The 25457-nt window shown below is 45.2% G+C and overlaps 54 non-coding genes and 1 pseudogene across 54 annotated transcripts; all 55 read right to left on the bottom strand.

Moving 5' to 3' along the window:
• Nucleotides 1-168: 168 nt before the first annotated feature.
• LOC134122216 (5S ribosomal RNA) lies at nucleotides 169-287 on the bottom strand. The gene has a single exon (XR_009953757.1). It is a non-coding gene; the product is annotated as a 5S ribosomal RNA (ribosomal RNA).
• A 344-nt stretch (nucleotides 288-631) lies between these two features.
• LOC134120992 (5S ribosomal RNA) lies at nucleotides 632-750 on the bottom strand. Its single transcript, XR_009952535.1, has one exon. It is a non-coding gene; the product is annotated as a 5S ribosomal RNA (ribosomal RNA).
• Nucleotides 751-1089: 339 nt separating this feature from the next.
• Nucleotides 1090-1208, bottom strand: LOC134122215 (5S ribosomal RNA). Its single transcript, XR_009953756.1, has one exon. It is a non-coding gene; the product is annotated as a 5S ribosomal RNA (ribosomal RNA).
• A 344-nt stretch (nucleotides 1209-1552) lies between these two features.
• On the bottom strand, nucleotides 1553-1671 carry LOC134120991 (5S ribosomal RNA). The gene has a single exon (XR_009952534.1). It is a non-coding gene; the product is annotated as a 5S ribosomal RNA (ribosomal RNA).
• Nucleotides 1672-2010: 339 nt separating this feature from the next.
• On the bottom strand, nucleotides 2011-2129 carry LOC134120990 (5S ribosomal RNA). Its single transcript, XR_009952533.1, has one exon. It is a non-coding gene; the product is annotated as a 5S ribosomal RNA (ribosomal RNA).
• Nucleotides 2130-2473: 344 nt separating this feature from the next.
• LOC134120989 (5S ribosomal RNA) lies at nucleotides 2474-2592 on the bottom strand. Its single transcript, XR_009952532.1, has one exon. It is a non-coding gene; the product is annotated as a 5S ribosomal RNA (ribosomal RNA).
• A 339-nt stretch (nucleotides 2593-2931) lies between these two features.
• LOC134122214 (5S ribosomal RNA) lies at nucleotides 2932-3050 on the bottom strand. Its single transcript, XR_009953755.1, has one exon. It is a non-coding gene; the product is annotated as a 5S ribosomal RNA (ribosomal RNA).
• Nucleotides 3051-3394: 344 nt separating this feature from the next.
• Nucleotides 3395-3513, bottom strand: LOC134121626 (5S ribosomal RNA). The gene has a single exon (XR_009953167.1). It is a non-coding gene; the product is annotated as a 5S ribosomal RNA (ribosomal RNA).
• A 339-nt stretch (nucleotides 3514-3852) lies between these two features.
• On the bottom strand, nucleotides 3853-3971 carry LOC134122212 (5S ribosomal RNA). Its single transcript, XR_009953753.1, has one exon. It is a non-coding gene; the product is annotated as a 5S ribosomal RNA (ribosomal RNA).
• Nucleotides 3972-4315: 344 nt separating this feature from the next.
• On the bottom strand, nucleotides 4316-4434 carry LOC134120987 (5S ribosomal RNA). Its single transcript, XR_009952530.1, has one exon. It is a non-coding gene; the product is annotated as a 5S ribosomal RNA (ribosomal RNA).
• A 339-nt stretch (nucleotides 4435-4773) lies between these two features.
• LOC134122211 (5S ribosomal RNA) lies at nucleotides 4774-4892 on the bottom strand. The gene has a single exon (XR_009953752.1). It is a non-coding gene; the product is annotated as a 5S ribosomal RNA (ribosomal RNA).
• A 344-nt stretch (nucleotides 4893-5236) lies between these two features.
• On the bottom strand, nucleotides 5237-5355 carry LOC134120986 (5S ribosomal RNA). The gene has a single exon (XR_009952529.1). It is a non-coding gene; the product is annotated as a 5S ribosomal RNA (ribosomal RNA).
• A 339-nt stretch (nucleotides 5356-5694) lies between these two features.
• LOC134120985 (5S ribosomal RNA) lies at nucleotides 5695-5813 on the bottom strand. Its single transcript, XR_009952528.1, has one exon. It is a non-coding gene; the product is annotated as a 5S ribosomal RNA (ribosomal RNA).
• Nucleotides 5814-6157: 344 nt separating this feature from the next.
• On the bottom strand, nucleotides 6158-6276 carry LOC134120984 (5S ribosomal RNA). The gene has a single exon (XR_009952527.1). It is a non-coding gene; the product is annotated as a 5S ribosomal RNA (ribosomal RNA).
• Nucleotides 6277-6615: 339 nt separating this feature from the next.
• On the bottom strand, nucleotides 6616-6734 carry LOC134122210 (5S ribosomal RNA). The gene has a single exon (XR_009953751.1). It is a non-coding gene; the product is annotated as a 5S ribosomal RNA (ribosomal RNA).
• Nucleotides 6735-7078: 344 nt separating this feature from the next.
• Nucleotides 7079-7197, bottom strand: LOC134120983 (5S ribosomal RNA). The gene has a single exon (XR_009952526.1). It is a non-coding gene; the product is annotated as a 5S ribosomal RNA (ribosomal RNA).
• A 339-nt stretch (nucleotides 7198-7536) lies between these two features.
• Nucleotides 7537-7655, bottom strand: LOC134120982 (5S ribosomal RNA). The gene has a single exon (XR_009952525.1). It is a non-coding gene; the product is annotated as a 5S ribosomal RNA (ribosomal RNA).
• Nucleotides 7656-7999: 344 nt separating this feature from the next.
• Nucleotides 8000-8118, bottom strand: LOC134120981 (5S ribosomal RNA). Its single transcript, XR_009952524.1, has one exon. It is a non-coding gene; the product is annotated as a 5S ribosomal RNA (ribosomal RNA).
• Nucleotides 8119-8457: 339 nt separating this feature from the next.
• On the bottom strand, nucleotides 8458-8576 carry LOC134120980 (5S ribosomal RNA). The gene has a single exon (XR_009952523.1). It is a non-coding gene; the product is annotated as a 5S ribosomal RNA (ribosomal RNA).
• Nucleotides 8577-8920: 344 nt separating this feature from the next.
• Nucleotides 8921-9039, bottom strand: LOC134120979 (5S ribosomal RNA). Its single transcript, XR_009952522.1, has one exon. It is a non-coding gene; the product is annotated as a 5S ribosomal RNA (ribosomal RNA).
• A 339-nt stretch (nucleotides 9040-9378) lies between these two features.
• Nucleotides 9379-9497, bottom strand: LOC134122209 (5S ribosomal RNA). Its single transcript, XR_009953750.1, has one exon. It is a non-coding gene; the product is annotated as a 5S ribosomal RNA (ribosomal RNA).
• Nucleotides 9498-9841: 344 nt separating this feature from the next.
• LOC134121625 (5S ribosomal RNA) lies at nucleotides 9842-9960 on the bottom strand. The gene has a single exon (XR_009953166.1). It is a non-coding gene; the product is annotated as a 5S ribosomal RNA (ribosomal RNA).
• Nucleotides 9961-10299: 339 nt separating this feature from the next.
• LOC134122208 (5S ribosomal RNA) lies at nucleotides 10300-10418 on the bottom strand. The gene has a single exon (XR_009953749.1). It is a non-coding gene; the product is annotated as a 5S ribosomal RNA (ribosomal RNA).
• A 344-nt stretch (nucleotides 10419-10762) lies between these two features.
• Nucleotides 10763-10881, bottom strand: LOC134120978 (5S ribosomal RNA). The gene has a single exon (XR_009952521.1). It is a non-coding gene; the product is annotated as a 5S ribosomal RNA (ribosomal RNA).
• A 339-nt stretch (nucleotides 10882-11220) lies between these two features.
• On the bottom strand, nucleotides 11221-11339 carry LOC134122333 (5S ribosomal RNA). The gene has a single exon (XR_009953873.1). It is a non-coding gene; the product is annotated as a 5S ribosomal RNA (ribosomal RNA).
• Nucleotides 11340-11683: 344 nt separating this feature from the next.
• On the bottom strand, nucleotides 11684-11802 carry LOC134120976 (5S ribosomal RNA). Its single transcript, XR_009952519.1, has one exon. It is a non-coding gene; the product is annotated as a 5S ribosomal RNA (ribosomal RNA).
• A 339-nt stretch (nucleotides 11803-12141) lies between these two features.
• On the bottom strand, nucleotides 12142-12260 carry LOC134122207 (5S ribosomal RNA). Its single transcript, XR_009953748.1, has one exon. It is a non-coding gene; the product is annotated as a 5S ribosomal RNA (ribosomal RNA).
• Nucleotides 12261-12604: 344 nt separating this feature from the next.
• Nucleotides 12605-12723, bottom strand: LOC134120975 (5S ribosomal RNA). Its single transcript, XR_009952518.1, has one exon. It is a non-coding gene; the product is annotated as a 5S ribosomal RNA (ribosomal RNA).
• Nucleotides 12724-13062: 339 nt separating this feature from the next.
• On the bottom strand, nucleotides 13063-13181 carry LOC134121537 (5S ribosomal RNA). Its single transcript, XR_009953078.1, has one exon. It is a non-coding gene; the product is annotated as a 5S ribosomal RNA (ribosomal RNA).
• A 394-nt stretch (nucleotides 13182-13575) lies between these two features.
• LOC134122379 (5S ribosomal RNA) lies at nucleotides 13576-13694 on the bottom strand. The gene has a single exon (XR_009953919.1). It is a non-coding gene; the product is annotated as a 5S ribosomal RNA (ribosomal RNA).
• A 394-nt stretch (nucleotides 13695-14088) lies between these two features.
• On the bottom strand, nucleotides 14089-14207 carry LOC134122206 (5S ribosomal RNA). The gene has a single exon (XR_009953747.1). It is a non-coding gene; the product is annotated as a 5S ribosomal RNA (ribosomal RNA).
• A 344-nt stretch (nucleotides 14208-14551) lies between these two features.
• Nucleotides 14552-14670, bottom strand: LOC134120974 (5S ribosomal RNA). Its single transcript, XR_009952517.1, has one exon. It is a non-coding gene; the product is annotated as a 5S ribosomal RNA (ribosomal RNA).
• A 339-nt stretch (nucleotides 14671-15009) lies between these two features.
• On the bottom strand, nucleotides 15010-15128 carry LOC134120973 (5S ribosomal RNA). Its single transcript, XR_009952516.1, has one exon. It is a non-coding gene; the product is annotated as a 5S ribosomal RNA (ribosomal RNA).
• A 344-nt stretch (nucleotides 15129-15472) lies between these two features.
• On the bottom strand, nucleotides 15473-15591 carry LOC134120972 (5S ribosomal RNA). Its single transcript, XR_009952515.1, has one exon. It is a non-coding gene; the product is annotated as a 5S ribosomal RNA (ribosomal RNA).
• A 339-nt stretch (nucleotides 15592-15930) lies between these two features.
• Nucleotides 15931-16049, bottom strand: LOC134120970 (5S ribosomal RNA). Its single transcript, XR_009952513.1, has one exon. It is a non-coding gene; the product is annotated as a 5S ribosomal RNA (ribosomal RNA).
• Nucleotides 16050-16393: 344 nt separating this feature from the next.
• On the bottom strand, nucleotides 16394-16512 carry LOC134120969 (5S ribosomal RNA). The gene has a single exon (XR_009952512.1). It is a non-coding gene; the product is annotated as a 5S ribosomal RNA (ribosomal RNA).
• Nucleotides 16513-16851: 339 nt separating this feature from the next.
• On the bottom strand, nucleotides 16852-16970 carry LOC134120968 (5S ribosomal RNA). Its single transcript, XR_009952511.1, has one exon. It is a non-coding gene; the product is annotated as a 5S ribosomal RNA (ribosomal RNA).
• A 344-nt stretch (nucleotides 16971-17314) lies between these two features.
• On the bottom strand, nucleotides 17315-17433 carry LOC134120967 (5S ribosomal RNA). Its single transcript, XR_009952510.1, has one exon. It is a non-coding gene; the product is annotated as a 5S ribosomal RNA (ribosomal RNA).
• Nucleotides 17434-17772: 339 nt separating this feature from the next.
• LOC134122418 (5S ribosomal RNA) lies at nucleotides 17773-17891 on the bottom strand (annotated as a pseudogene).
• Nucleotides 17892-18235: 344 nt separating this feature from the next.
• On the bottom strand, nucleotides 18236-18354 carry LOC134120966 (5S ribosomal RNA). The gene has a single exon (XR_009952509.1). It is a non-coding gene; the product is annotated as a 5S ribosomal RNA (ribosomal RNA).
• A 339-nt stretch (nucleotides 18355-18693) lies between these two features.
• Nucleotides 18694-18812, bottom strand: LOC134120964 (5S ribosomal RNA). The gene has a single exon (XR_009952507.1). It is a non-coding gene; the product is annotated as a 5S ribosomal RNA (ribosomal RNA).
• Nucleotides 18813-19156: 344 nt separating this feature from the next.
• LOC134120963 (5S ribosomal RNA) lies at nucleotides 19157-19275 on the bottom strand. Its single transcript, XR_009952506.1, has one exon. It is a non-coding gene; the product is annotated as a 5S ribosomal RNA (ribosomal RNA).
• A 339-nt stretch (nucleotides 19276-19614) lies between these two features.
• On the bottom strand, nucleotides 19615-19733 carry LOC134120962 (5S ribosomal RNA). Its single transcript, XR_009952505.1, has one exon. It is a non-coding gene; the product is annotated as a 5S ribosomal RNA (ribosomal RNA).
• Nucleotides 19734-20077: 344 nt separating this feature from the next.
• Nucleotides 20078-20196, bottom strand: LOC134120961 (5S ribosomal RNA). Its single transcript, XR_009952504.1, has one exon. It is a non-coding gene; the product is annotated as a 5S ribosomal RNA (ribosomal RNA).
• A 339-nt stretch (nucleotides 20197-20535) lies between these two features.
• On the bottom strand, nucleotides 20536-20654 carry LOC134120960 (5S ribosomal RNA). The gene has a single exon (XR_009952503.1). It is a non-coding gene; the product is annotated as a 5S ribosomal RNA (ribosomal RNA).
• Nucleotides 20655-20998: 344 nt separating this feature from the next.
• Nucleotides 20999-21117, bottom strand: LOC134120959 (5S ribosomal RNA). The gene has a single exon (XR_009952502.1). It is a non-coding gene; the product is annotated as a 5S ribosomal RNA (ribosomal RNA).
• Nucleotides 21118-21456: 339 nt separating this feature from the next.
• On the bottom strand, nucleotides 21457-21575 carry LOC134122205 (5S ribosomal RNA). The gene has a single exon (XR_009953746.1). It is a non-coding gene; the product is annotated as a 5S ribosomal RNA (ribosomal RNA).
• A 344-nt stretch (nucleotides 21576-21919) lies between these two features.
• On the bottom strand, nucleotides 21920-22038 carry LOC134120958 (5S ribosomal RNA). The gene has a single exon (XR_009952501.1). It is a non-coding gene; the product is annotated as a 5S ribosomal RNA (ribosomal RNA).
• Nucleotides 22039-22377: 339 nt separating this feature from the next.
• On the bottom strand, nucleotides 22378-22496 carry LOC134122204 (5S ribosomal RNA). Its single transcript, XR_009953745.1, has one exon. It is a non-coding gene; the product is annotated as a 5S ribosomal RNA (ribosomal RNA).
• Nucleotides 22497-22840: 344 nt separating this feature from the next.
• Nucleotides 22841-22959, bottom strand: LOC134120957 (5S ribosomal RNA). Its single transcript, XR_009952500.1, has one exon. It is a non-coding gene; the product is annotated as a 5S ribosomal RNA (ribosomal RNA).
• Nucleotides 22960-23298: 339 nt separating this feature from the next.
• LOC134120956 (5S ribosomal RNA) lies at nucleotides 23299-23417 on the bottom strand. Its single transcript, XR_009952499.1, has one exon. It is a non-coding gene; the product is annotated as a 5S ribosomal RNA (ribosomal RNA).
• Nucleotides 23418-23761: 344 nt separating this feature from the next.
• On the bottom strand, nucleotides 23762-23880 carry LOC134120955 (5S ribosomal RNA). The gene has a single exon (XR_009952498.1). It is a non-coding gene; the product is annotated as a 5S ribosomal RNA (ribosomal RNA).
• Nucleotides 23881-24219: 339 nt separating this feature from the next.
• On the bottom strand, nucleotides 24220-24338 carry LOC134120953 (5S ribosomal RNA). The gene has a single exon (XR_009952496.1). It is a non-coding gene; the product is annotated as a 5S ribosomal RNA (ribosomal RNA).
• A 344-nt stretch (nucleotides 24339-24682) lies between these two features.
• Nucleotides 24683-24801, bottom strand: LOC134120952 (5S ribosomal RNA). The gene has a single exon (XR_009952495.1). It is a non-coding gene; the product is annotated as a 5S ribosomal RNA (ribosomal RNA).
• Nucleotides 24802-25140: 339 nt separating this feature from the next.
• Nucleotides 25141-25259, bottom strand: LOC134122203 (5S ribosomal RNA). The gene has a single exon (XR_009953744.1). It is a non-coding gene; the product is annotated as a 5S ribosomal RNA (ribosomal RNA).
• Nucleotides 25260-25457: the final 198 nt, after the last annotated feature.

Below are 25457 nucleotides of genomic sequence, written 5' to 3'. Positions count from 1 at the left end.
AATGGCCATTGCAGTCCCCGCCACCTCAAATGGCCTGACGATGGTACGGACGTAAGCCACCTTTCATCTTCTTCCTATTGCATCTCTTCTACAATGTGAATTTTTTTTTACAATTGTGTAGGTGTACAATCTACGGCGCTGGGCGGCTTTCAGAGAGAGAAGTGAAAAAGCTTACGGCACCTGGGATTCCCAGGCGGTCTTCCATCCAGGTACTAACCAGGCCCTGCTCTGCTTAGCTTCCGAGAACAGACGAGATCGGGCGGAACCAGAGAGGTATGGACGTAAGCTGCTTTTCATCTTTTTCCTAATCCTTTAAAACGTGTCAAAGATAATCAGAAGTTTCTTTTTCTAAAATTGAAGCAGTTCTTAGCATTGGCAAGAGAGGTTCCTAAAGCCTGAAGGTAACTTTACTTTTCTTCACTGGCAATTCTAACATGTTGGGTTAGCACCTGTATTTCAACGGCTAAATTACAAACAACAGTATGCCAATCGTAAATGTTGACCAACACTAATTTAGCAATCATGAAACGGAATCATTTTGGATAATATTGTCTAATTTCCTTTCATATCCAACGTTAAAACAGGTGTACAATCTGCGGCGCTCGGCGGCTTTCGGAGAGAGAAGTGAAAAAGCTTACGGCACCTGGGATTCCCAGGCGGTCTTCCATCCAGGTACTAACCAGGCCCTGCTCTGCTTAGCTTCCGAGATCAGACGAGATCGGGCGGAACCAGAGAGGTATGGCCGTAAGCTGCTTTTTATCTTTTTCCTAATCCTTTATAATGCGTCAATGAATTATGACACGCCAGCCGTTGGCATCTTTGTGTGGGTTAAATAAGGGTATGCAAAGAAGGCTGTGACATCCCAAGCCGAAAATTGGATGGACTAGAGAAGACCCGCCCAGGAGTCCCAGCCAATCGGTGAATGGCCATTGCAGTCCCCGCCACCTCAAATGGCCTGACGATGGTACGGACGTAAGCCACCTTTCATCTTCTTCCTATTGCATCTCTTCTACAATGTGAAATTTTTTTTACAATTGTGTAGGTGTACAATCTACGGCGCTGGGCGGCTTTCAGAGAGAGAAGTGAAAAAGCTTACGGCACCTGGGATTCCCAGGCGGTCTTCCATCCAGGTACTAACCAGGCCCTGCTCTGCTTAGCTTCCGAGAACAGACGAGATCGGGCGGAACCAGAGAGGTATGGACGTAAGCTGCTTTTCATCTTTTTCCTAATCCTTTAAAACGTGTCAAAGATAATCAGAAGTTTCTTTTTCTAAAATTGAAGCAGTTCTTAGCATTGGCAAGAGAGGTTCCTAAAGCCTGAAGGTAACTTTACTTTTCTTCACTGGCAATTCTAACATGTTGGGTTAGCACCTGTATTTCAACGGCTAAATTACAAACAACAGTATGCCAATCGTAAATGTTGACCAACACTAATTTAGCAATCATGAAACGGAATCATTTTGGATAATATTGTCTAATTTCCTTTCATATCCAACGTTAAAACAGGTGTACAATCTGCGGCGCTCGGCGGCTTTCGGAGAGAGAAGTGAAAAAGCTTACGGCACCTGGGATTCCCAGGCGGTCTTCCATCCAGGTACTAACCAGGCCCTGCTCTGCTTAGCTTCCGAGATCAGACGAGATCGGGCGGAACCAGAGAGGTATGGCCGTAAGCTGCTTTTTATCTTTTTCCTAATCCTTTATAATGCGTCAATGAATTATGACACGCCTGCCGTTGGCATCTTTGTGTGGGTTAAATAAGGGTATGCAAAGAAGGCTGTGACATCCCATGCCGAAAATTGGATGGACTAGAGAAGACCCGCCCAGGAGTCCCAGCCAATCGGTGAATGGCCATTGCAGTCCCCGCCACCTCAAATGGCCTGACGATGGTATGGACGTAAGCCACCTTTCATCTTCTTCCTATTGCATCTCTTCTACAATGTGAATTTTTTTTTACAATTGTGTAGGTGTACAATCTACGGCGCTGGGCGGCTTTCAGAGAGAGAAGTTAAAAAGCTTACGGCACCTGGGATTCCCAGGCGGTCTTCCATCCAGGTACTAACCAGGCCCTGCTCTGCTTAGCTTCCGAGATCAGACGAGATCGGGCGGAACCAGAGAGGTATGGCCGTAAGCTGCTTTTCATCTTTTTCCTAATCCTTTAAAACGTGTCAAAGATAATCAGAAGTTTCTTTTTCTAAAATTGAAGCAGTTCTTAGCATTGGCAAGAGAGGTTCCTAAAGCCTGAAGGTAACTTTACTTTTCTTCACTGGCAATTCTAACATGTTGGGTTAGCACCTGTATTTCAACGGCTAAATTACAAACAACAGTATGCCAATGGTAAATGTTGACCAACACTAATTTAGCAATCATGAAACGGAATCATTTTGGATAATATTGTCTAATTTCCTTTCATATCCAACGTTAAAACAGGTGTACAATCTGCGGCGCTCGGCGGCTTTCGGAGAGAGAAGTGAAAAAGCTTACGGCACCTGGGATTCCCAGGCGGTCTTCCATCCAGGTACTAACCAGGCCCTGCTCTGCTTAGCTTCCGAGATCAGACGAGATCGGGCGGAACCAGAGAGGTATGGCCGTAAGCTGCTTTTTATCTTTTTCCTAATCCTTTATAATGCGTCAATGAATTATGACACGCCAGCCGTTGGCATCTTTGAGTGGGTTAAATAAGGGTATGCAAAGAAGGCTGTGACATCCCATGCCGAAAATTGGATGGACTAGAGAAGACCCGCCCAGGAGTCCCAGCCAATCGGTGAATGGCCATTGCAGTCCCCGCCACCTCAAATGGCCTGACGATGGTACGGACGTAAGCCACCTTTCATCTTCTTCCTATTGCATCTCTTCTACAATGTGAAATTTTTTTTACAATTGTGTAGGTGTACAATCTACGGCGCTGGGCGGCTTTCAGAGAGAGAAGTGAAAAAGCTTACGGCACCTGGGATTCCCAGGCGGTCTTCCATCCAGGTACTAACCAGGCCCTGCTCTGCTTAGCTTCCGAGAACAGACGAGATCGGGCGGAACCAGAGAGGTATGGACGTAAGCTGCTTTTCATCTTTTTCCTAATCCTTTAAAACGTGTCAAAGATAATCAGAAGTTTCTTTTTCTAAAATTGAAGCAGTTCTTAGCATTGGCAAGAGAGGTTCCTAAAGCCTGAAGGTAACTTTACTTTTCTTCACTGGCAATTCTAACATGTTGGGTTAGCACCTGTATTTCAACGGCTAAATTACAAACAACAGTATGCCAATCGTAAATGTTGACCAACACTAATTTAGCAATCATGAAACGGAATCATTTTGGATAATATTGTCTAATTTCCTTTCATATCCAACGTTAAAACAGGTGTACAATCTGCGGCGCTCGGCGGCTTTCGGAGAGAGAAGTGAAAAAGCTTACGGCACCTGGGATTCCCAGGCGGTCTTCCATCCTGTTACTAACCAGGCCCTGCTCTGCTTAGCTTCCGAGATCAGACGAGATCGGGCGGAACCAGAGAGGTATGGCCGTAAGCTGCTTTTTATCTTTTTCCTAATCCTTTATAATGCGTCAATGAATTATGACACGCCAGCCGTTGGCATCTTTGAGTGGGTTAAATAAGGGTATGCAAAGAAGGCTGTGACATCCCATGCCGAAAATTGGATGGACTAGAGAAGACCCGCCCAGGAGTCCCAGCCAATCGGTGAATGGCCATTGCAGTCCCCGCCACCTCAAATGGCCTGACGATGGTACGGACGTAAGCCACCTTTCATCTTCTTCCTATTGCATCTCTTCTACAATGTGAAATTTTTTTTACAATTGTGTAGGTGTACAATCTACGGCGCTGGGCGGCTTTCAGAGAGAGAAGTGAAAAAGCTTACGGCACCTGGGATTCCCAGGCGGTCTTCCATCCAGGTACTAACCAGGCCCTGCTCTGCTTAGCTTCCGAGAACAGACGAGATCGGGCGGAACCAGAGAGGTATGGACGTAAGCTGCTTTTCATCTTTTTCCTAATCCTTTAAAACGTGTCAAAGATAATCAGAAGTTTCTTTTTCTAAAATTGAAGCAGTTCTTAGCATTGGCAAGAGAGGTTCCTAAAGCCTGAAGGTAACTTTACTTTTCTTCACTGGCAATTCTAACATGTTGGGTTAGCACCTGTATTTCAACGGCTAAATTACAAACAACAGTATGCCAATCGTAAATGTTGACCAACACTAATTTAGCAATCATGAAACGGAATCATTTTGGATAATATTGTCTAATTTCCTTTCATATCCAACGTTAAAACAGGTGTACAATCTGCGGCGCTCGGCGGCTTTCGGAGAGAGAAGTGAAAAAGCTTACGGCACCTGGGATTCCCAGGCGGTCTTCCATCCAGGTACTAACCAGGCCCTGCTCTGCTTAGCTTCCGAGATCAGACGAGATCGGGCGGAACCAGAGAGGTATGGCCGTAAGCTGCTTTTTATCTTTTTCCTAATCCTTTATAATGCGTCAATGAATTATGACACGCCAGCCGTTGGCATCTTTGTGTGGGTTAAATAAGGGTATGCAAAGAAGGCTGTGACATCCCAAGCCGAAAATTGGATGGACTAGAGAAGACCCGCCCAGGAGTCCCAGCCAATCGGTGAATGGCCATTGCAGTCCCCGCCACCTCAAATGGCCTGACGATGGTACGGACGTAAGCCACCTTTCATCTTCTTCCTATTGCATCTCTTCTACAATGTGAAATTTTTTTTACAATTGTGTAGGTGTACAATCTACGGCGCTGGGCGGCTTTCAGAGAGAGAAGTGAAAAAGCTTACGGCACCTGGGATTCCCAGGCGGTCTTCCATCCAGGTACTAACCAGGCCCTGCTCTGCTTAGCTTCCGAGAACAGACGAGATCGGGCGGAACCAGAGAGGTATGGACGTAAGCTGCTTTTCATCTTTTTCCTAATCCTTTAAAACGTGTCAAAGATAATCAGAAGTTTCTTTTTCTAAAATTGAAGCAGTTCTTAGCATTGGCAAGAGAGGTTCCTAAAGCCTGAAGGTAACTTTACTTTTCTTCACTGGCAATTCTAACATGTTGGGTTAGCACCTGTATTTCAACGGCTAAATTACAAACAACAGTATGCCAATCGTAAATGTTGACCAACACTAATTTAGCAATCATGAAACGGAATCATTTTGGATAATATTGTCTAATTTCCTTTCATATCCAACGTTAAAACAGGTGTACAATCTGCGGCGCTCGGCGGCTTTCGGAGAGAGAAGTGAAAAAGCTTACGGCACCTGGGATTCCCAGGCGGTCTTCCATCCAGGTACTAACCAGGCCCTGCTCTGCTTAGCTTCCGAGATCAGACGAGATCGGGCGGAACCAGAGAGGTATGGCCGTAAGCTGCTTTTTATCTTTTTCCTAATCCTTTATAATGCGTCAATGAATTATGACACGCCTGCCGTTGGCATCTTTGTGTGGGTTAAATAAGGGTATGCAAAGAAGGCTGTGACATCCCATGCCGAAAATTGGATGGACTAGAGAAGACCCGCCCAGGAGTCCCAGCCAATCGGTGAATGGCCATTGCAGTCCCCGCCACCTCAAATGGCCTGACGATGGTATGGACGTAAGCCACCTTTCATCTTCTTCCTATTGCATCTCTTCTACAATGTGAATTTTTTTTTACAATTGTGTAGGTGTACAATCTACGGCGCTGGGCGGCTTTCAGAGAGAGAAGTTAAAAAGCTTACGGCACCTGGGATTCCCAGGCGGTCTTCCATCCAGGTACTAACCAGGCCCTGCTCTGCTTAGCTTCCGAGATCAGACGAGATCGGGCGGAACCAGAGAGGTATGGCCGTAAGCTGCTTTTCATCTTTTTCCTAATCCTTTAAAACGTGTCAAAGATAATCAGAAGTTTCTTTTTCTAAAATTGAAGCAGTTCTTAGCATTGGCAAGAGAGGTTCCTAAAGCCTGAAGGTAACTTTACTTTTCTTCACTGGCAATTCTAACATGTTGGGTTAGCACCTGTATTTCAACGGCTAAATTACAAACAACAGTATGCCAATGGTAAATGTTGACCAACACTAATTTAGCAATCATGAAACGGAATCATTTTGGATAATATTGTCTAATTTCCTTTCATATCCAACGTTAAAACAGGTGTACAATCTGCGGCGCTCGGCGGCTTTCGGAGAGAGAAGTGAAAAAGCTTACGGCACCTGGGATTCCCAGGCGGTCTTCCATCCAGGTACTAACCAGGCCCTGCTCTGCTTAGCTTCCGAGATCAGACGAGATCGGGCGGAACCAGAGAGGTATGGCCGTAAGCTGCTTTTTATCTTTTTCCTAATCCTTTATAATGCGTCAATGAATTATGACACGCCAGCCGTTGGCATCTTTGAGTGGGTTAAATAAGGGTATGCAAAGAAGGCTGTGACATCCCATGCCGAAAATTGGATGGACTAGAGAAGACCCGCCCAGGAGTCCCAGCCAATCGGTGAATGGCCATTGCAGTCCCCGCCACCTCAAATGGCCTGACGATGGTACGGACGTAAGCCACCTTTCATCTTCTTCCTATTGCATCTCTTCTACAATGTGAAATTTTTTTTACAATTGTGTAGGTGTACAATCTACGGCGCTGGGCGGCTTTCAGAGAGAGAAGTGAAAAAGCTTACGGCACCTGGGATTCCCAGGCGGTCTTCCATCCAGGTACTAACCAGGCCCTGCTCTGCTTAGCTTCCGAGAACAGACGAGATCGGGCGGAACCAGAGAGGTATGGACGTAAGCTGCTTTTCATCTTTTTCCTAATCCTTTAAAACGTGTCAAAGATAATCAGAAGTTTCTTTTTCTAAAATTGAAGCAGTTCTTAGCATTGGCAAGAGAGGTTCCTAAAGCCTGAAGGTAACTTTACTTTTCTTCACTGGCAATTCTAACATGTTGGGTTAGCACCTGTATTTCAACGGCTAAATTACAAACAACAGTATGCCAATCGTAAATGTTGACCAACACTAATTTAGCAATCATGAAACGGAATCATTTTGGATAATATTGTCTAATTTCCTTTCATATCCAACGTTAAAACAGGTGTACAATCTGCGGCGCTCGGCGGCTTTCGGAGAGAGAAGTGAAAAAGCTTACGGCACCTGGGATTCCCAGGCGGTCTTCCATCCAGGTACTAACCAGGCCCTGCTCTGCTTAGCTTCCGAGATCAGACGAGATCGGGCGGAACCAGAGAGGTATGGCCGTAAGCTGCTTTTTATCTTTTTCCTAATCCTTTATAATGCGTCAATGAATTATGACACGCCTGCCGTTGGCATCTTTGTGTGGGTTAAATAAGGGTATGCAAAGAAGGCTGTGACATCCCATGCCGAAAATTGGATGGACTAGAGAAGACCCGCCCAGGAGTCCCAGCCAATCGGTGAATGGCCATTGCAGTCCCCGCCACCTCAAATGGCCTGACGATGGTATGGACGTAAGCCACCTTTCATCTTCTTCCTATTGCATCTCTTCTACAATGTGAATTTTTTTTTACAATTGTGTAGGTGTACAATCTACGGCGCTGGGCGGCTTTCAGAGAGAGAAGTTAAAAAGCTTACGGCACCTGGGATTCCCAGGCGGTCTTCCATCCAGGTACTAACCAGGCCCTGCTCTGCTTAGCTTCCGAGATCAGACGAGATCGGGCGGAACCAGAGAGGTATGGCCGTAAGCTGCTTTTCATCTTTTTCCTAATCCTTTAAAACGTGTCAAAGATAATCAGAAGTTTCTTTTTCTAAAATTGAAGCAGTTCTTAGCATTGGCAAGAGAGGTTCCTAAAGCCTGAAGGTAACTTTACTTTTCTTCACTGGCAATTCTAACATGTTGGGTTAGCACCTGTATTTCAACGGCTAAATTACAAACAACAGTATGCCAATGGTAAATGTTGACCAACACTAATTTAGCAATCATGAAACGGAATCATTTTGGATAATATTGTCTAATTTCCTTTCATATCCAACGTTAAAACAGGTGTACAATCTGCGGCGCTCGGCGGCTTTCGGAGAGAGAAGTGAAAAAGCTTACGGCACCTGGGATTCCCAGGCGGTCTTCCATCCAGGTACTAACCAGGCCCTGCTCTGCTTAGCTTCCGAGATCAGACGAGATCGGGCGGAACCAGAGAGGTATGGCCGTAAGCTGCTTTTTATCTTTTTCCTAATCCTTTATAATGCGTCAATGAATTATGACACGCCAGCCGTTGGCATCTTTGAGTGGGTTAAATAAGGGTATGCAAAGAAGGCTGTGACATCCCATGCCGAAAATTGGATGGACTAGAGAAGACCCGCCCAGGAGTCCCAGCCAATCGGTGAATGGCCATTGCAGTCCCCGCCACCTCAAATGGCCTGACGATGGTACGGACGTAAGCCACCTTTCATCTTCTTCCTATTGCATCTCTTCTACAATGTGAAATTTTTTTTACAATTGTGTAGGTGTACAATCTACGGCGCTGGGCGGCTTTCAGAGAGAGAAGTTAAAAAGCTTACGGCACCTGGGATTCCCAGGCGGTCTTCCATCCAGGTACTAACCAGGCCCTGCTCTGCTTAGCTTCCGAGATCAGACGAGATCGGGCGGAACCAGAGAGGTATGGCCGTAAGCTGCTTTTCATCTTTTTCCTAATCCTTTAAAACGTGTCAAAGATAATCAGAAGTTTCTTTTTCTAAAATTGAAGCAGTTCTTAGCATTGGCAAGAGAGGTTCCTAAAGCCTGAAGGTAACTTTACTTTTCTTCACTGGCAATTCTAACATGTTGGGTTAGCACCTGTATTTCAACGGCTAAATTACAAACAACAGTATGCCAATGGTAAATGTTGACCAACACTAATTTAGCAATCATGAAACGGAATCATTTTGGATAATATTGTCTAATTTCCTTTCATATCCAACGTTAAAACAGGTGTACAATCTGCGGCGCTCGGCGGCTTTCGGAGAGAGAAGTGAAAAAGCTTACGGCACCTGGGATTCCCAGGCGGTCTTCCATCCAGGTACTAACCAGGCCCTGCTCTGCTTAGCTTCCGAGATCAGACGAGATCGGGCGGAACCAGAGAGGTATGGCCGTAAGCTGCTTTTTATCTTTTTCCTAATCCTTTATAATGCGTCAATGAATTATGACACGCCAGCCGTTGGCATCTTTGAGTGGGTTAAATAAGGGTATGCAAAGAAGGCTGTGACATCCCATGCCGAAAATTGGATGGACTAGAGAAGACCCGCCCAGGAGTCCCAGCCAATCGGTGAATGGCCATTGCAGTCCCCGCCACCTCAAATGGCCTGACGATGGTACGGACGTAAGCCACCTTTCATCTTCTTCCTATTGCATCTCTTCTACAATGTGAAATTTTTTTTACAATTGTGTAGGTGTACAATCTACGGCGCTGGGCGGCTTTCAGAGAGAGAAGTGAAAAAGCTTACGGCACCTGGGATTCCCAGGCGGTCTTCCATCCAGGTACTAACCAGGCCCTGCTCTGCTTAGCTTCCGAGAACAGACGAGATCGGGCGGAACCAGAGAGGTATGGACGTAAGCTGCTTTTCATCTTTTTCCTAATCCTTTAAAACGTGTCAAAGATAATCAGAAGTTTCTTTTTCTAAAATTGAAGCAGTTCTTAGCATTGGCAAGAGAGGTTCCTAAAGCCTGAAGGTAACTTTACTTTTCTTCACTGGCAATTCTAACATGTTGGGTTAGCACCTGTATTTCAACGGCTAAATTACAAACAACAGTATGCCAATCGTAAATGTTGACCAACACTAATTTAGCAATCATGAAACGGAATCATTTTGGATAATATTGTCTAATTTCCTTTCATATCCAACGTTAAAACAGGTGTACAATCTGCGGCGCTCGGCGGCTTTCGGAGAGAGAAGTGAAAAAGCTTACGGCACCTGGGATTCCCAGGCGGTCTTCCATCCTGTTACTAACCAGGCCCTGCTCTGCTTAGCTTCCGAGATCAGACGAGATCGGGCGGAACCAGAGAGGTATGGCCGTAAGCTGCTTTTTATCTTTTTCCTAATCCTTTATAATGCGTCAATGAATTATGACACACCAGCCGTTGGCATCTTTGAGTGGGTTAAATAAGGGTATGCAAAGAAGGCTGTGACATCCCATGCCGAAAATTGGATGGACTAGAGAAGACCCGCCCAGGAGTCCCAGCCAATCGGTGAATGGCCATTGCAGTCCCCGCCACCTCAAATGGCCTGACGATGGTACGGACGTAAGCCACCTTTCATCTTCTTCCTATTGCATCTCTTCTACAATGTGAAATTTTTTTTACAATTGTGTAGGTGTACAATCTACGGCGCTGGGCGGCTTTCAGAGAGAGAAGTGAAAAAGCTTACGGCACCTGGGATTCCCAGGCGGTCTTCCATCCAGGTACTAACCAGGCCCTGCTCTGCTTAGCTTCCGAGAACAGACGAGATCGGGCGGAACCAGAGAGGTATGGACGTAAGCTGCTTTTCATCTTTTTCCTAATCCTTTAAAACGTGTCAAAGATAATCAGAAGTTTCTTTTTCTAAAATTGAAGCAGTTCTTAGCATTGGCAAGAGAGGTTCCTAAAGCCTGAAGGTAACTTTACTTTTCTTCACTGGCAATTCTAACATGTTGGGTTAGCACCTGTATTTCAACGGCTAAATTACAAACAACAGTATGCCAATCGTAAATGTTGACCAACACTAATTTAGCAATCATGAAACGGAATCATTTTGGATAATATTGTCTAATTTCCTTTCATATCCAACGTTAAAACAGGTGTACAATCTGCGGCGCTCGGCGGCTTTCGGAGAGAGAAGTGAAAAAGCTTACGGCACCTGGGATTCCCAGGCGGTCTTCCATCCAGGTACTAACCAGGCCCTGCTCTGCTTAGCTTCCGAGATCAGACGAGATCGGGCGGAACCAGAGAGGTATGGCCGTAAGCTGCTTTTTATCTTTTTCCTAATCCTTTATAATGCGTCAATGAATTATGACACGCCAGCCGTTGGCATCTTTGTGTGGGTTAAATAAGGGTATGCAAAGAAGGCTGTGACATCCCAAGCCGAAAATTGGATGGACTAGAGAAGACCCGCCCAGGAGTCCCAGCCAATCGGTGAATGGCCATTGCAGTCCCCGCCACCTCAAATGGCCTGACGATGGTACGGACGTAAGCCACCTTTCATCTTCTTCCTATTGCATCTCTTCTACAATGTGAAATTTTTTTTACAATTGTGTAGGTGTACAATCTACGGCGCTGGGCGGCTTTCAGAGAGAGAAGTGAAAAAGCTTACGGCACCTGGGGTTCCCAGGCGGTCTTCCATCCAGGTACTAACCAGGCCCTGCTCTGCTTAGCTTCCGAGAACAGACGAGATCGGGCGGAACCAGAGAGGTATGGACGTAAGCTGCTTTTCATCTTTTTCCTAATCCTTTAAAACGTGTCAAAGATAATCAGAAGTTTCTTTTTCTAAAATTGAAGCAGTTCTTAGCATTGGCAAGAGAGGTTCCTAAAGCCTGAAGGTAACTTTACTTTTCTTCACTGGCAATTCTAACATGTTGGGTTAGCACCTGTATTTCAACGGCTAAATTACAAACAACAGTATGCCAATCGTAAATGTTGACCAACACTAATTTAGCAATCATGAAACGGAATCATTTTGGATAATATTGTCTAATTTCCTTTCATATCCAACGTTAAAACAGGTGTACAATCTGCGGCGCTCGGCGGCTTTCGGAGAGAGAAGTGAAAAAGCTTACGGCACCTGGGATTCCCAGGCGGTCTTCCATCCAGGTACTAACCAGGCCCTGCTCTGCTTAGCTTCCGAGATCAGACGAGATCGGGCGGAACCAGAGAGGTATGGCCGTAAGCTGCTTTTTATCTTTTTCCTAATCCTTTATAATGCGTCAATGAATTATGACACGCCAGCCGTTGGCATCTTTGTGTGGGTTAAATAAGGGTATGCAAAGAAGGCTGTGACATCCCAAGCCGAAAATTGGATGGACTAGAGAAGACCCGCCCAGGAGTCCCAGCCAATCGGTGAATGGCCATTGCAGTCCCCGCCACCTCAAATGGCCTGACGATGGTACGGACGTAAGCCACCTTTCATCTTCTTCCTATTGCATCTCTTCTACAATGTGAAATTTTTTTTACAATTGTGTAGGTGTACAATCTACGGCGCTGGGCGGCTTTCAGAGAGAGAAGTGAAAAAGCTTACGGCACCTGGGATTCCCAGGCGGTCTTCCATCCAGGTACTAACCAGGCCCTGCTCTGCTTAGCTTCCGAGAACAGACGAGATCGGGCGGAACCAGAGAGGTATGGACGTAAGCTGCTTTTCATCTTTTTCCTAATCCTTTAAAACGTGTCAAAGATAATCAGAAGTTTCTTTTTCTAAAATTGAAGCAGTTCTTAGCATTGGCAAGAGAGGTTCCTAAAGCCTGAAGGTAACTTTACTTTTCTTCACTGGCAATTCTAACATGTTGGGTTAGCACCTGTATTTCAACGGCTAAATTACAAACAACAGTATGCCAATCGTAAATGTTGACCAACACTAATTTAGCAATCATGAAACCGAATCATTTTGGATAATATTGTCTAATTTCCTTTCATATCCAACGTTAAAACAGGTGTACAATCTGCGGCGCTCGGCGGCTTTCGGAGAGAGAAATGAAAAAGCTTACGGCACCTGGGATTCCCAGGCGGTCTTCCATCCAGGTACTAACCAGGCCCTGCTCTGCTTAGCTTCCGAGATCAGACGAGATCGGGCGGAACCAGAGAGGTATGGCCGTAAGCTGCTTTTTATCTTTTTCCTAATCCTTTATAATGCGTCAAAAAATTATGTCACGCCTGCCGTTGGCATCTTTGTGTGGGTTAAATAAGGGTATGCAAAGAAGGCTGTGACATCCTATGGCGAAAATTGGATGGACTAGAGAAGACCCGCCCAGGAGTCCCAGCCAATCGGTGGATGGCCATTGCAGTCCCCGCCACCTCAAATGGCCTGACGATGGTATGGACGTAAGCCACCTTTCATCTTCTTCCTATTGCATCTCTTCTACAATGTGATCAACTTTTTACAATTGTGTAGGTGTACAAGCTACGGCGCTGGGCGGCTTTCAGAGAGAGAAGTGAAAAAGCTTACGGCACCTGGGATTCCCAGGCGGTCTTCCATCCAGGTACTAACCAGGCCCTGCTCTGCTTAGCTTCCGAGATCAGACGAGATCGGGCGGAACCAGAGAAGTATGGCCGTAAGCTGCTTTTTATCTTTTTCCTAATCCTTTAAAACGTGTCAAAGATAATCAGAAGTTTCTTTTTCTAAAATTGAAGCAGTTCTTAGCATTGGCAAGAGAGGTTCCTAAAACCTAAAGGGAACTTTACTTTTCTTCACTGGTAAATCTAACATGTTTGGTTAGCAACTGTATTTCAACGGCTAAATTACAAACAAAAGTATGCCAATTGTTAAATGTTGATCAACACTAATTTAGCAACCATGAAACGGAATCATGTTTGATAATATTGTCTAAATGCCTTTCATATCCAACGTTAAAACAACAATAAACATGCATCTCTTCAACAATGTGATATACTTTTTGTAATTTGTAGGTGTACAATCTGCGGCGCTCTGCAGCTTTCAGAGAGAAGTGAAAAAGCTTAGGGCACCTGGGATTCCCAGGCGGTCTTCCATCCAGGTACTAACCAGGCCCTGCTCTGCTTAGCTTCCGAGATCAGACGAGATCGGGCGGTACCAGAGAGGTATGGCGGTAAGCTGCTTTTCAACTTTTTCCTAATCCTTTAAAACGTGTCAAAGATAATCAGAAGTTTCTTTTTCTAAAATTGAAGCAGTTCTTAGCATTGGCAAGAGAGGTTCCTAAAACCTAAAGGGAACTTTACTTTTCTTCACTGGTAAATCTAACATGTTTGGTTAGCACCTGTATTTCAACGGCTAAATTACAAACAAAAGTATGCCAATTGTTAAATGTTGATCAACACTAATTTAGCAACCATGAAACGGAATCATATTTGATAATATTGTCTAAATGCCTTTCATATCCAACGTTAAAACAACAATAAACATGCATCTCTTCAACAATGTGATATACTTTTTGTAATTTGTAGGTGTACAATCTGCGGCGCTCTGCAGCTTTCAGAGAGAAGTGAAAAAGCTTACGGCACCTGGGATTCCCAGGCGGTCTTCCATCCAGGTACTAACCAGGCCCTGCTCTGCTTAGCTTCCGAGAACAGACGAGATCGGGCGGAACCAGAGAGGTATGGACGTAAGCTGCTTTTCATCTTTTTCCTAATCCTTTAAAACGTGTCAAAGATAATCAGAAGTTTCTTTTTCTAAAATTGAAGCAGTTCTTAGCATTGGCAAGAGAGGTTCCTAAAGCCTGAAGGTAACTTTACTTTTCTTCACTGGCAATTCTAACATGTTGGGTTAGCACCTGTATTTCAACGGCTAAATTACAAACAACAGTATGCCAATGGTAAATGTTGACCAACACTAATTTAGCAATCATGAAACCGAATCATTTTGGATAATATTGTCTAATTTCCTTTCATATCCAACGTTAAAACAGGTGTACAATCTGCGGCGCTCGGCGGCTTTCGGAGAGAGAAGTGAAAAAGCTTACGGCACCTGGGATTCCCAGGCGGTCTTCCATCCAGGTACTAACCAGGCCCTGCTCTGCTTAGCTTCCGAGATCAGACGAGATCGGGCGGAACCAGAGAGGTATGGCCGTAAGCTGCTTTTTATCTTTTTCCTAATCCTTTATAATGCGTCAATGAATTATGACACGCCTGCCGTTGGCATCTTTGTGTGGGTTAAATAAGGGTATGCAAAGAAGGCTGTGACATCCCATGCCGAAAATTGGATGGACTAGAGAAGACCCGCCCAGGAGTCCCAGCCAATCGGTGAATGGCCATTGCAGTCCCCGCCACCTCAAATGGCCTGACGATGGTATGGACGTAAGCCACCTTTCATCTTCTTCCTATTGCATCTCTTCTACAATGTGAATTTTTTTTTACAATTGTGTAGGTGTACAATGTACGGCGCTGGGCGGCTTTCAGAGAGAGAAGTTAAAAAGCTTACGGCACCTGGGATTCCCAGGCGGTCTTCCATCCAGGTACTAACCAGGCCCTGCTCTGCTTAGCTTCCGAGATCAGACGAGATCGGGCGGAACCAGAGAGGTATGGCCGTAAGCTGCTTTTCATCTTTTTCCTAATCCTTTAAAACGTGTCAAAGATAATCAGAAGTTTCTTTTTCTAAAATTGAAGCAGTTCTTAGCATTGGCAAGAGAGGTTCCTAAAGCCTGAAGGTAACTTTACTTTTCTTCACTGGCAATTCTAACATGTTGGGTTAGCACCTGTATTTCAACGGCTAAATTACAAACAACAGTATGCCAATGGTAAATGTTGACCAACACTAATTTAGCAATCATGAAACGGAATCATTTTGGATAATATTGTCTAATTTCCTTTCATATCCAACGTTAAAACAGGTGTACAATCTGCGGCGCTCGGCGGCTTTCGGAGAGAGAAGTGAAAAAGCTTACGGCACCTGGGATTCCCAGGCGGTCTTCCATCCAGGTACTAACCAGGCCCTGCTCTGCTTAGCTTCCGAGATCAGACGAGATCGGGCGGAACCAGAGAGGTATGGCCGTAAGCTGCTTTTTATCTTTTTCCTAATCCTTTATAATGCGTCAATGAATTATGACACGCCTGCCGTTGGCATCTTTGTGTGGGTTAAATAAGGGTATGCAAAGAAGGCTGTGACATCCCATGCCGAAAATTGGATGGACTAGAGAAGACCCGCCCAGGAGTCCCAGCCAATCGGTGAATGGCCATTGCAGTCCCCGCCACCTCAAATGGCCTGACGATGGTATGGACGTAAGCCACCTTTCATCTTCTTCCTATTGCATCTCTTCTACAATGTGAATTTTTTTTTACAATTGTGTAGGTGTACAATCTACGGCGCTGGGCGGCTTTCAGAGAGAGAAGTTAAAAAGCTTACGGCACCTGGGATTCCCAGGCGGTCTTCCATCCAGGTACTAACCAGGCCCTGCTCTGCTTAGCTTCCGAGATCAGACGAGATCGGGCGGAACCAGAGAGGTATGGCCGTAAGCTGCTTTTCATCTTTTTCCTAATCCTTTAAAACGTGTCAAAGATAATCAGAAGTTTCTTTTTCTAAAATTGAAGCAGTTCTTAGCATTGGCAAGAGAGGTTCCTAAAGCCTGAAGGTAACTTTACTTTTCTTCACTGGCAATTCTAACATGTTGGGTTAGCACCTGTATTTCAACGGCTAAATTACAAACAACAGTATGCCAATGGTAAATGTTGACCAACACTAATTTAGCAATCATGAAACGGAATCATTTTGGATAATATTGTCTAATTTCCTTTCATATCCAACGTTAAAACAGGTGTACAATCTGCGGCGCTCGGCGGCTTTCGGAGAGAGAAGTGAAAAAGCTTACGGCACCTGGGATTCCCAGGCGGTCTTCCATCCAGGTACTAACCAGGCCCTGCTCTGCTTAGCTTCCGAGATCAGACGAGATCGGGCGGAACCAGAGAGGTATGGCCGTAAGCTGCTTTTTATCTTTTTCCTAATCCTTTATAATGCGTCAATGAATTATGACACGCCTGCCGTTGGCATCTTTGTGTGGGTTAAATAAGGGTATGCAAAGAAGGCTGTGACATCCCATGCCGAAAATTGGATGGACTAGAGAAGACCCGCCCAGGAGTCCCAGCCAATCGGTGAATGGCCATTGCAGTCCCCGCCACCTCAAATGGCCTGACGATGGTATGGACGTAAGCCACCTTTCATCTTCTTCCTATTGCATCTCTTCTACAATGTGAATTTTTTTTTACAATTGTGTAGGTGTACAATCTACGGCGCTGGGCGGCTTTCAGAGAGAGAAGTTAAAAAGCTTACGGCACCTGGGATTCCCAGGCGGTCTTCCATCCAGGTACTAACCAGGCCCTGCTCTGCTTAGCTTCCGAGATCAGACGAGATCGGGCGGAACCAGAGAGGTATGGCCGTAAGCTGCTTTTCATCTTTTTCCTAATCCTTTAAAACGTGTCAAAGATAATCAGAAGTTTCTTTTTCTAAAATTGAAGCAGTTCTTAGCATTGGCAAGAGAGGTTCCTAAAGCCTGAAGGTAACTTTACTTTTCTTCACTGGCAATTCTAACATGTTGGGTTAGCACCTGTATTTCAACGGCTAAATTACAAACAACAGTATGCCAATGGTAAATGTTGACCAACACTAATTTAGCAATCATGAAACGGAATCATTTTGGATAATATTGTCTAATTTCCTTTCATATCCAACGTTAAAACAGGTGTACAATCTGCGGCGCTCGGCGGCTTTCGGAGAGAGAAGTGAAAAAGCTTACGGCACCTGGGATTCCCAGGCGGTCTTCCATCCAGGTACTAACCAGGCCCTGCTCTGCTTAGCTTCCGAGATCAGACGAGATCGGGCGGAACCAGAGAGGTATGGCCGTAAGCTGCTTTTTATCTTTTTCCTAATCCTTTATAATGCGTCAATGAATTATGACACGCCAGCCGTTGGCATCTTTGAGTGGGTTAAATAAGGGTATGCAAAGAAGGCTGTGACATCCCATGCCGAAAATTGGATGGACTAGAGAAGACCCGCCCAGGAGTCCCAGCCAATCGGTGAATGGCCATTGCAGTCCCCGCCACCTCAAATGGCCTGACGATGGTACGGACGTAAGCCACCTTTCATCTTCTTCCTATTGCATCTCTTCTACAATGTGAAATTTTTTTTACAATTGTGTAGGTGTACAATCTACGGCGCTGGGCGGCTTTCAGAGAGAGAAGTGAAAAAGCTTACGGCACCTGGGATTCCCAGGCGGTCTTCCATCCAGGTACTAACCAGGCCCTGCTCTGCTTAGCTTCCAAGAACAGACGAGATCGGGCGGAACCAGAGAGGTATGGACGTAAGCTGCTTTTCATCTTTTTCCTAATCCTTTAAAACGTGTCAAAGATAATCAGAAGTTTCTTTTTCTAAAATTGAAGCAGTTCTTAGCATTGGCAAGAGAGGTTCCTAAAGCCTGAAGGTAACTTTACTTTTCTTCACTGGCAATTCTAACATGTTGGGTTAGCACCTGTATTTCAACGGCTAAATTACAAACAACAGTATGCCAATGGTAAATGTTGACCAACACTAATTTAGCAATCATGAAACCGAATCATTTTGGATAATATTGTCTAATTTCCTTTCATATCCAACGTTAAAACAGGTGTACAATCTGCGGCGCTCGGCGGCTTTCGGAGAGAGAAGTGAAAAAGCTTACGGCACCTGGGATTCCCAGGCGGTCTTCCATCCAGGTACTAACCAGGCCCTGCTCTGCTTAGCTTCCGAGATCAGACGAGATCGGGCGGAACCAGAGAGGTATGGCCGTAAGCTGCTTTTTATCTTTTTCCTAATCCTTTATAATGCGTCAATGAATTATGACACGCCTGCCGTTGGCATCTTTGTGTGGGTTAAATAAGGGTATGCAAAGAAGGCTGTGACATCCCATGCCGAAAATTGGATGGACTAGAGAAGACCCGCCCAGGAGTCCCAGCCAATCGGTGAATGGCCATTGCAGTCCCCGCCACCTCAAATGGCCTGACGATGGTATGGACGTAAGCCACCTTTCATCTTCTTCCTATTGCATCTCTTCTACAATGTGAATTTTTTTTTACAATTGTGTAGGTGTACAATGTACGGCGCTGGGCGGCTTTCAGAGAGAGAAGTTAAAAAGCTTACGGCACCTGGGATTCCCAGGCGGTCTTCCATCCAGGTACTAACCAGGCCCTGCTCTGCTTAGCTTCCGAGATCAGACGAGATCGGGCGGAACCAGAGAGGTATGGCCGTAAGCTGCTTTTCATCTTTTTCCTAATCCTTTAAAACGTGTCAAAGATAATCAGAAGTTTCTTTTTCTAAAATTGAAGCAGTTCTTAGCATTGGCAAGAGAGGTTCCTAAAGCCTGAAGGTAACTTTACTTTTCTTCACTGGCAATTCTAACATGTTGGGTTAGCACCTGTATTTCAACGGCTAAATTACAAACAACAGTATGCCAATGGTAAATGTTGACCAACACTAATTTAGCAATCATGAAACGGAATCATTTTGGATAATATTGTCTAATTTCCTTTCATATCCAACGTTAAAACAGGTGTACAATCTGCGGCGCTCGGCGGCTTTCGGAGAGAGAAGTGAAAAAGCTTACGGCACCTGGGATTCCCAGGCGGTCTTCCATCCAGGTACTAACCAGGCCCTGCTCTGCTTAGCTTCCGAGATCAGACGAGATCGGGCGGAACCAGAGAGGTATGGCCGTAAGCTGCTTTTTATCTTTTTCCTAATCCTTTATAATGCGTCAATGAATTATGACACGCCTGCCGTTGGCATCTTTGTGTGGGTTAAATAAGGGTATGCAAAGAAGGCTGTGACATCCCATGCCGAAAATTGGATGGACTAGAGAAGACCCGCCCAGGAGTCCCAGCCAATCGGTGAATGGCCATTGCAGTCCCCGCCACCTCAAATGGCCTGACGATGGTATGGACGTAAGCCACCTTTCATCTTCTTCCTATTGCATCTCTTCTACAATGTGAATTTTTTTTTACAATTGTGTAGGTGTACAATCTACGGCGCTGGGCGGCTTTCAGAGAGAGAAGTTAAAAAGCTTACGGCACCTGGGATTCCCAGGCGGTCTTCCATCCAGGTACTAACCAGGCCCTGCTCTGCTTAGCTTCCGAGATCAGACGAGATCGGGCGGAACCAGAGAGGTATGGCCGTAAGCTGCTTTTCATCTTTTTCCTAATCCTTTAAAACGTGTCGAAGATAATCAGAAGTTTCTTTTTCTAAAATTGAAGCAGTTCTTAGCATTGGCAAGAGAGGTTCCTAAAGCCTGAAGGTAACTTTACTTTTCTTCACTGGCAATTCTAACATGTTGGGTTAGCACCTGTATTTCAACGGCTAAATTACAAACAACAGTATGCCAATGGTAAATGTTGACCAACACTAATTTAGCAATCATGAAACGGAATCATTTTGGATAATATTGTCTAATTTCCTTTCATATCCAACGTTAAAACAGGTGTACAATCTGCGGCGCTCGGCGGCTTTCGGAGAGAGAAGTGAAAAAGCTTACGGCACCTGGGATTCCCAGGCGGTCTTCCATCCAGGTACTAACCAGGCCCTGCTCTGCTTAGCTTCCGAGATCAGACGAGATCGGGCGGAACCAGAGAGGTATGGCCGTAAGCTGCTTTTTATCTTTTTCCTAATCCTTTATAATGCGTCAATGAATTATGACACGCCTGCCGTTGGCATCTTTGTGTGGGTTAAATAAGGGTATGCAAAGAAGGCTGTGACATCCCATGCCGAAAATTGGATGGACTAGAGAAGACCCGCCCAGGAGTCCCAGCCAATCGGTGAATGGCCATTGCAGTCCCCGCCACCTCAAATGGCCTGACGATGGTATGGACGTAAGCCACCTTTCATCTTCTTCCTATTGCATCTCTTCTACAATGTGAATTTTTTTTTACAATTGTGTAGGTGTACAATCTACGGCGCTGGGCGGCTTTCAGAGAGAGAAGTTAAAAAGCTTACGGCACCTGGGATTCCCAGGCGGTCTTCCATCCAGGTACTAACCAGGCCCTGCTCTGCTTAGCTTCCGAGATCAGACGAGATCGGGCGGAACCAGAGAGGTATGGCCGTAAGCTGCTTTTCATCTTTTTCCTAATCCTTTAAAACGTGTCAAAGATAATCAGAAGTTTCTTTTTCTAAAATTGAAGCAGTTCTTAGCATTGGCAAGAGAGGTTCCTAAAGCCTGAAGGTAACTTTACTTTTCTTCACTGGCAATTCTAACATGTTGGGTTAGCACCTGTATTTCAACGGCTAAATTACAAACAACAGTATGCCAATGGTAAATGTTGACCAACACTAATTTAGCAATCATGAAACGGAATCATTTTGGATAATATTGTCTAATTTCCTTTCATATCCAACGTTAAAACAGGTGTACAATCTGCGGCGCTCGGCGGCTTTCGGAGAGAGAAGTGAAAAAGCTTACGGCACCTGGGATTCCCAGGCGGTCTTCCATCCAGGTACTAACCAGGCCCTGCTCTGCTTAGCTTCCGAGATCAGACGAGATCGGGCGGAACCAGAGAGGTATGGCCGTAAGCTGCTTTTTATCTTTTTCCTAATCCTTTATAATGCGTCAATGAATTATGACACGCCAGCCGTTGGCATCTTTGAGTGGGTTAAATAAGGGTATGCAAAGAAGGCTGTGACATCCCATGCCGAAAATTGGATGGACTAGAGAAGACCCGCCCAGGAGTCCCAGCCAATCGGTGAATGGCCATTGCAGTCCCCGCCACCTCAAATGGCCTGACGATGGTACGGACGTAAGCCACCTTTCATCTTCTTCCTATTGCATCTCTTCTACAATGTGAAATTTTTTTTACAATTGTGTAGGTGTACAATCTACGGCGCTGGGCGGCTTTCAGAGAGAGAAGTGAAAAAGCTTACGGCACCTGGGATTCCCAGGCGGTCTTCCATCCAGGTACTAACCAGGCCCTGCTCTGCTTAGCTTCCGAGAACAGACGAGATCGGGCGGAACCAGAGAGGTATGGACGTAAGCTGCTTTTCATCTTTTTCCTAATCCTTTAAAACGTGTCAAAGATAATCAGAAGTTTCTTTTTCTAAAATTGAAGCAGTTCTTAGCATTGGCAAGAGAGGTTCCTAAAGCCTGAAGGTAACTTTACTTTTCTTCACTGGCAATTCTAACATGTTGGGTTAGCACCTGTATTTCAACGGCTAAATTACAAACAACAGTATGCCAATGGTAAATGTTGACCAACACTAATTTAGCAATCATGAAACCGAATCATTTTGGATAATATTGTCTAATTTCCTTTCATATCCAACGTTAAAACAGGTGTACAATCTGCGGCGCTCGGCGGCTTTCGGAGAGAGAAGTGAAAAAGCTTACGGCACCTGGGATTCCCAGGCGGTCTTCCATCCAGGTACTAACCAGGCCCTGCTCTGCTTAGCTTCCGAGATCAGACGAGATCGGGCGGAACCAGAGAGGTATGGCCGTAAGCTGCTTTTTATCTTTTTCCTAATCCTTTATAATGCGTCAATGAATTATGACACGCCAGCCGTTGGCATCTTTGAGTGGGTTAAATAAGGGTATGCAAAGAAGGCTGTGACATCCCATGCCGAAAATTGGATGGACTAGAGAAGACCCGCCCAGGAGTCCCAGCCAATCGGTGAATGGCCATTGCAGTCCCCGCCACCTCAAATGGCCTGACGATGGTACGGACGTAAGCCACCTTTCATCTTCTTCCTATTGCATCTCTTCTACAATGTGAAATTTTTTTTACAATTGTGTAGGTGTACAATCTACGGCGCTGGGCGGCTTTCAGAGAGAGAAGTGAAAAAGCTTACGGCACCTGGGATTCCCAGGCGGTCTTCCATCCAGGTACTAACCAGGCCCTGCTCTGCTTAGCTTCCGAGAACAGACGAGATCGGGCGGAACCAGAGAGGTATGGACGTAAGCTGCTTTTCATCTTTTTCCTAATCCTTTAAAACGTGTCAAAGATAATCAGAAGTTTCTTTTTCTAAAATTGAAGCAGTTCTTAGCATTGGCAAGAGAGGTTCCTAAAGCCTGAAGGTAACTTTACTTTTCTTCACTGGCAATTCTAACATGTTGGGTTAGCACCTGTATTTCAACGGCTAAATTACAAACAACAGTATGCCAATGGTAAATGTTGACCAACACTAATTTAGCAATCATGAAACCGAATCATTTTGGATAATATTGTCTAATTTCCTTTCATATCCAACGTTAAAACAGGTGTACAATCTGCGGCGCTCGGCGGCTTTCGGAGAGAGAAGTGAAAAAGCTTACGGCACCTGGGATTCCCAGGCGGTCTTCCATCCAGGTACTAACCAGGCCCTGCTCTGCTTAGCTTCCGAGATCAGACGAGATCGGGCGGAACCAGAGAGGTATGGCCGTAAGCTGCTTTTTATCTTTTTCCTAATCCTTTATAATGCGTCAATGAATTATGACACGCCTGCCGTTGGCATCTTTGTGTGGGTTAAATAAGGGTATGCAAAGAAGGCTGTGACATCCCATGCCGAAAATTGGATGGACTAGAGAAGACCCGCCCAGGAGTCCCAGCCAATCGGTGAATGGCCATTGCAGTCCCCGCCACCTCAAATGGCCTGACGATGGTATGGACGTAAGCCACCTTTCATCTTCTTCCTATTGCATCTCTTCTACAATGTGAATTTTTTTTTACAATTGTGTAGGTGTACAATCTACGGCGCTGGGCGGCTTTCAGAGAGAGAAGTTAAAAAGCTTACGGCACCTGGGATTCCCAGGCGGTCTTCCATCCAGGTACTAACCAGGCCCTGCTCTGCTTAGCTTCCGAGATCAGACGAGATCGGGCGGAACCAGAGAGGTATGGCCGTAAGCTGCTTTTCATCTTTTTCCTAATCCTTTAAAACGTGTCAAAGATAATCAGAAGTTTCTTTTTCTAAAATTGAAGCAGTTCTTAGCATTGGCAAGAGAGGTTCCTAAAGCCTGAAGGTAACTTTACTTTTCTTCACTGGCAATTCTAACATGTTGGGTTAGCACCTGTATTTCAACGGCTAAATTACAAACAACAGTATGCCAATGGTAAATGTTGACCAACACTAATTTAGCAATCATGAAACGGAATCATTTTGGATAATATTGTCTAATTTCCTTTCATATCCAACGTTAAAACAGGTGTACAATCTGCGGCGCTCGGCGGCTTTCGGAGAGAGAAGTGAAAAAGCTTACGGCACCTGGGATTCCCAGGCGGTCTTCCATCCAGGTACTAACCAGGCCCTGCTCTGCTTAGCTTCCGAGATCAGACGAGATCGGGCGGAACCAGAGAGGTATGGCCGTAAGCTGCTTTTTATCTTTTTCCTAATCCTTTATAATGCGTCAATGAATTATGACACGCCTGCCGTTGGCATCTTTGTGTGGGTTAAATAAGGGTATGCAAAGAAGGCTGTGACATCCCATGCCGAAAATTGGATGGACTAGAGAAGACCCGCCCAGGAGTCCCAGCCAATCGGTGAATGGCCATTGCAGTCCCCGCCACCTCAAATGGCCTGACGATGGTATGGACGTAAGCCACCTTTCATCTTCTTCCTATTGCATCTCTTCTACAATGTGAATTTTTTTTTACAATTGTGTAGGTGTACAATCTACGGCGCTGGGCGGCTTTCAGAGAGAGAAGTTAAAAAGCTTACGGCACCTGGGATTCCCAGGCGGTCTTCCATCCAGGTACTAACCAGGCCCTGCTCTGCTTAGCTTCCGAGATCAGACGAGATCGGGCGGAACCAGAGAGGTATGGCCGTAAGCTGCTTTTCATCTTTTTCCTAATCCTTTAAAAAGTGTCAAAGATAATCAGAAGTTTCTTTTTCTAAAATTGAAGCAGTTGTTAGCATTGGCAAGAGAGGTTCCTAAAGCCTGAAGGTAACTTTACTTTTCTTCACTGGCAATTCTAACATGTTGGGTTAGCACCTGTATTTCAACGGCTAAATTACAAACAACAGTATGCCAATGGTAAATGTTGACCAACACTAATTTAGCAATCATGAAACGGAATCATTTTGGATAATATTGTCTAATTTCCTTTCATATCCAACGTTAAAACAGGTGTACAATCTGCGGCGCTCGGCGGCTTTCGGAGAGAGAAGTGAAAAAGCTTACGGCACCTGGGATTCCCAGGCGGTCTTCCATCCAGGTACTAACCAGGCCCTGCTCTGCTTAGCTTCCGAGATCAGACGAGATCGGGCGGAACCAGAGAGGTATGGCCGTAAGCTGCTTTTTATCTTTTTCCTAATCCTTTATAATGCGTCAATGAATTATGACACGCCAGCCGTTGGCATCTTTGAGTGGGTTAAATAAGGGTATGCAAAGAAGGCTGTGACATCCCATGCCGAAAATTGGATGGACTAGAGAAGACCCGCCCAGGAGTCCCAGCCAATCGGTGAATGGCCATTGCAGTCCCCGCCACCTCAAATGGCCTGACGATGGTACGGACGTAAGCCACCTTTCATCTTCTTCCTATTGCATCTCTTCTACAATGTGAAATTTTTTTTACAATTGTGTAGGTGTACAATCTACGGCGCTGGGCGGCTTTCAGAGAGAGAAGTGAAAAAGCTTACGGCACCTGGGATTCCCAGGCGGTCTTCCATCCAGGTACTAACCAGGCCCTGCTCTGCTTAGCTTCCGAGAACAGACGAGATCGGGCGGAACCAGAGAGGTATGGACGTAAGCTGCTTTTCATCTTTTTCCTAATCCTTTAAAACGTGTCAAAGATAATCAGAAGTTTCTTTTTCTAAAATTGAAGCAGTTCTTAGCATTGGCAAGAGAGGTTCCTAAAGCCTGAAGGTAACTTTACTTTTCTTCACTGGCAATTCTAACATGTTGGGTTAGCACCTGTATTTCAACGGCTAAATTACAAACAACAGTATG

The sequence above is a fragment of the Pungitius pungitius genome, unplaced genomic scaffold (genome assembly GCF_949316345.1).
Source record: "Pungitius pungitius unplaced genomic scaffold, fPunPun2.1 scaffold_28, whole genome shotgun sequence".
In the NCBI taxonomy this organism is placed as follows: domain Eukaryota; kingdom Metazoa; phylum Chordata; class Actinopteri; order Perciformes; family Gasterosteidae; genus Pungitius; species Pungitius pungitius.
The sequence above is the reverse complement of the archived record's forward strand: the minus strand, read 5'-3'. Positions and strand labels throughout refer to the sequence as shown.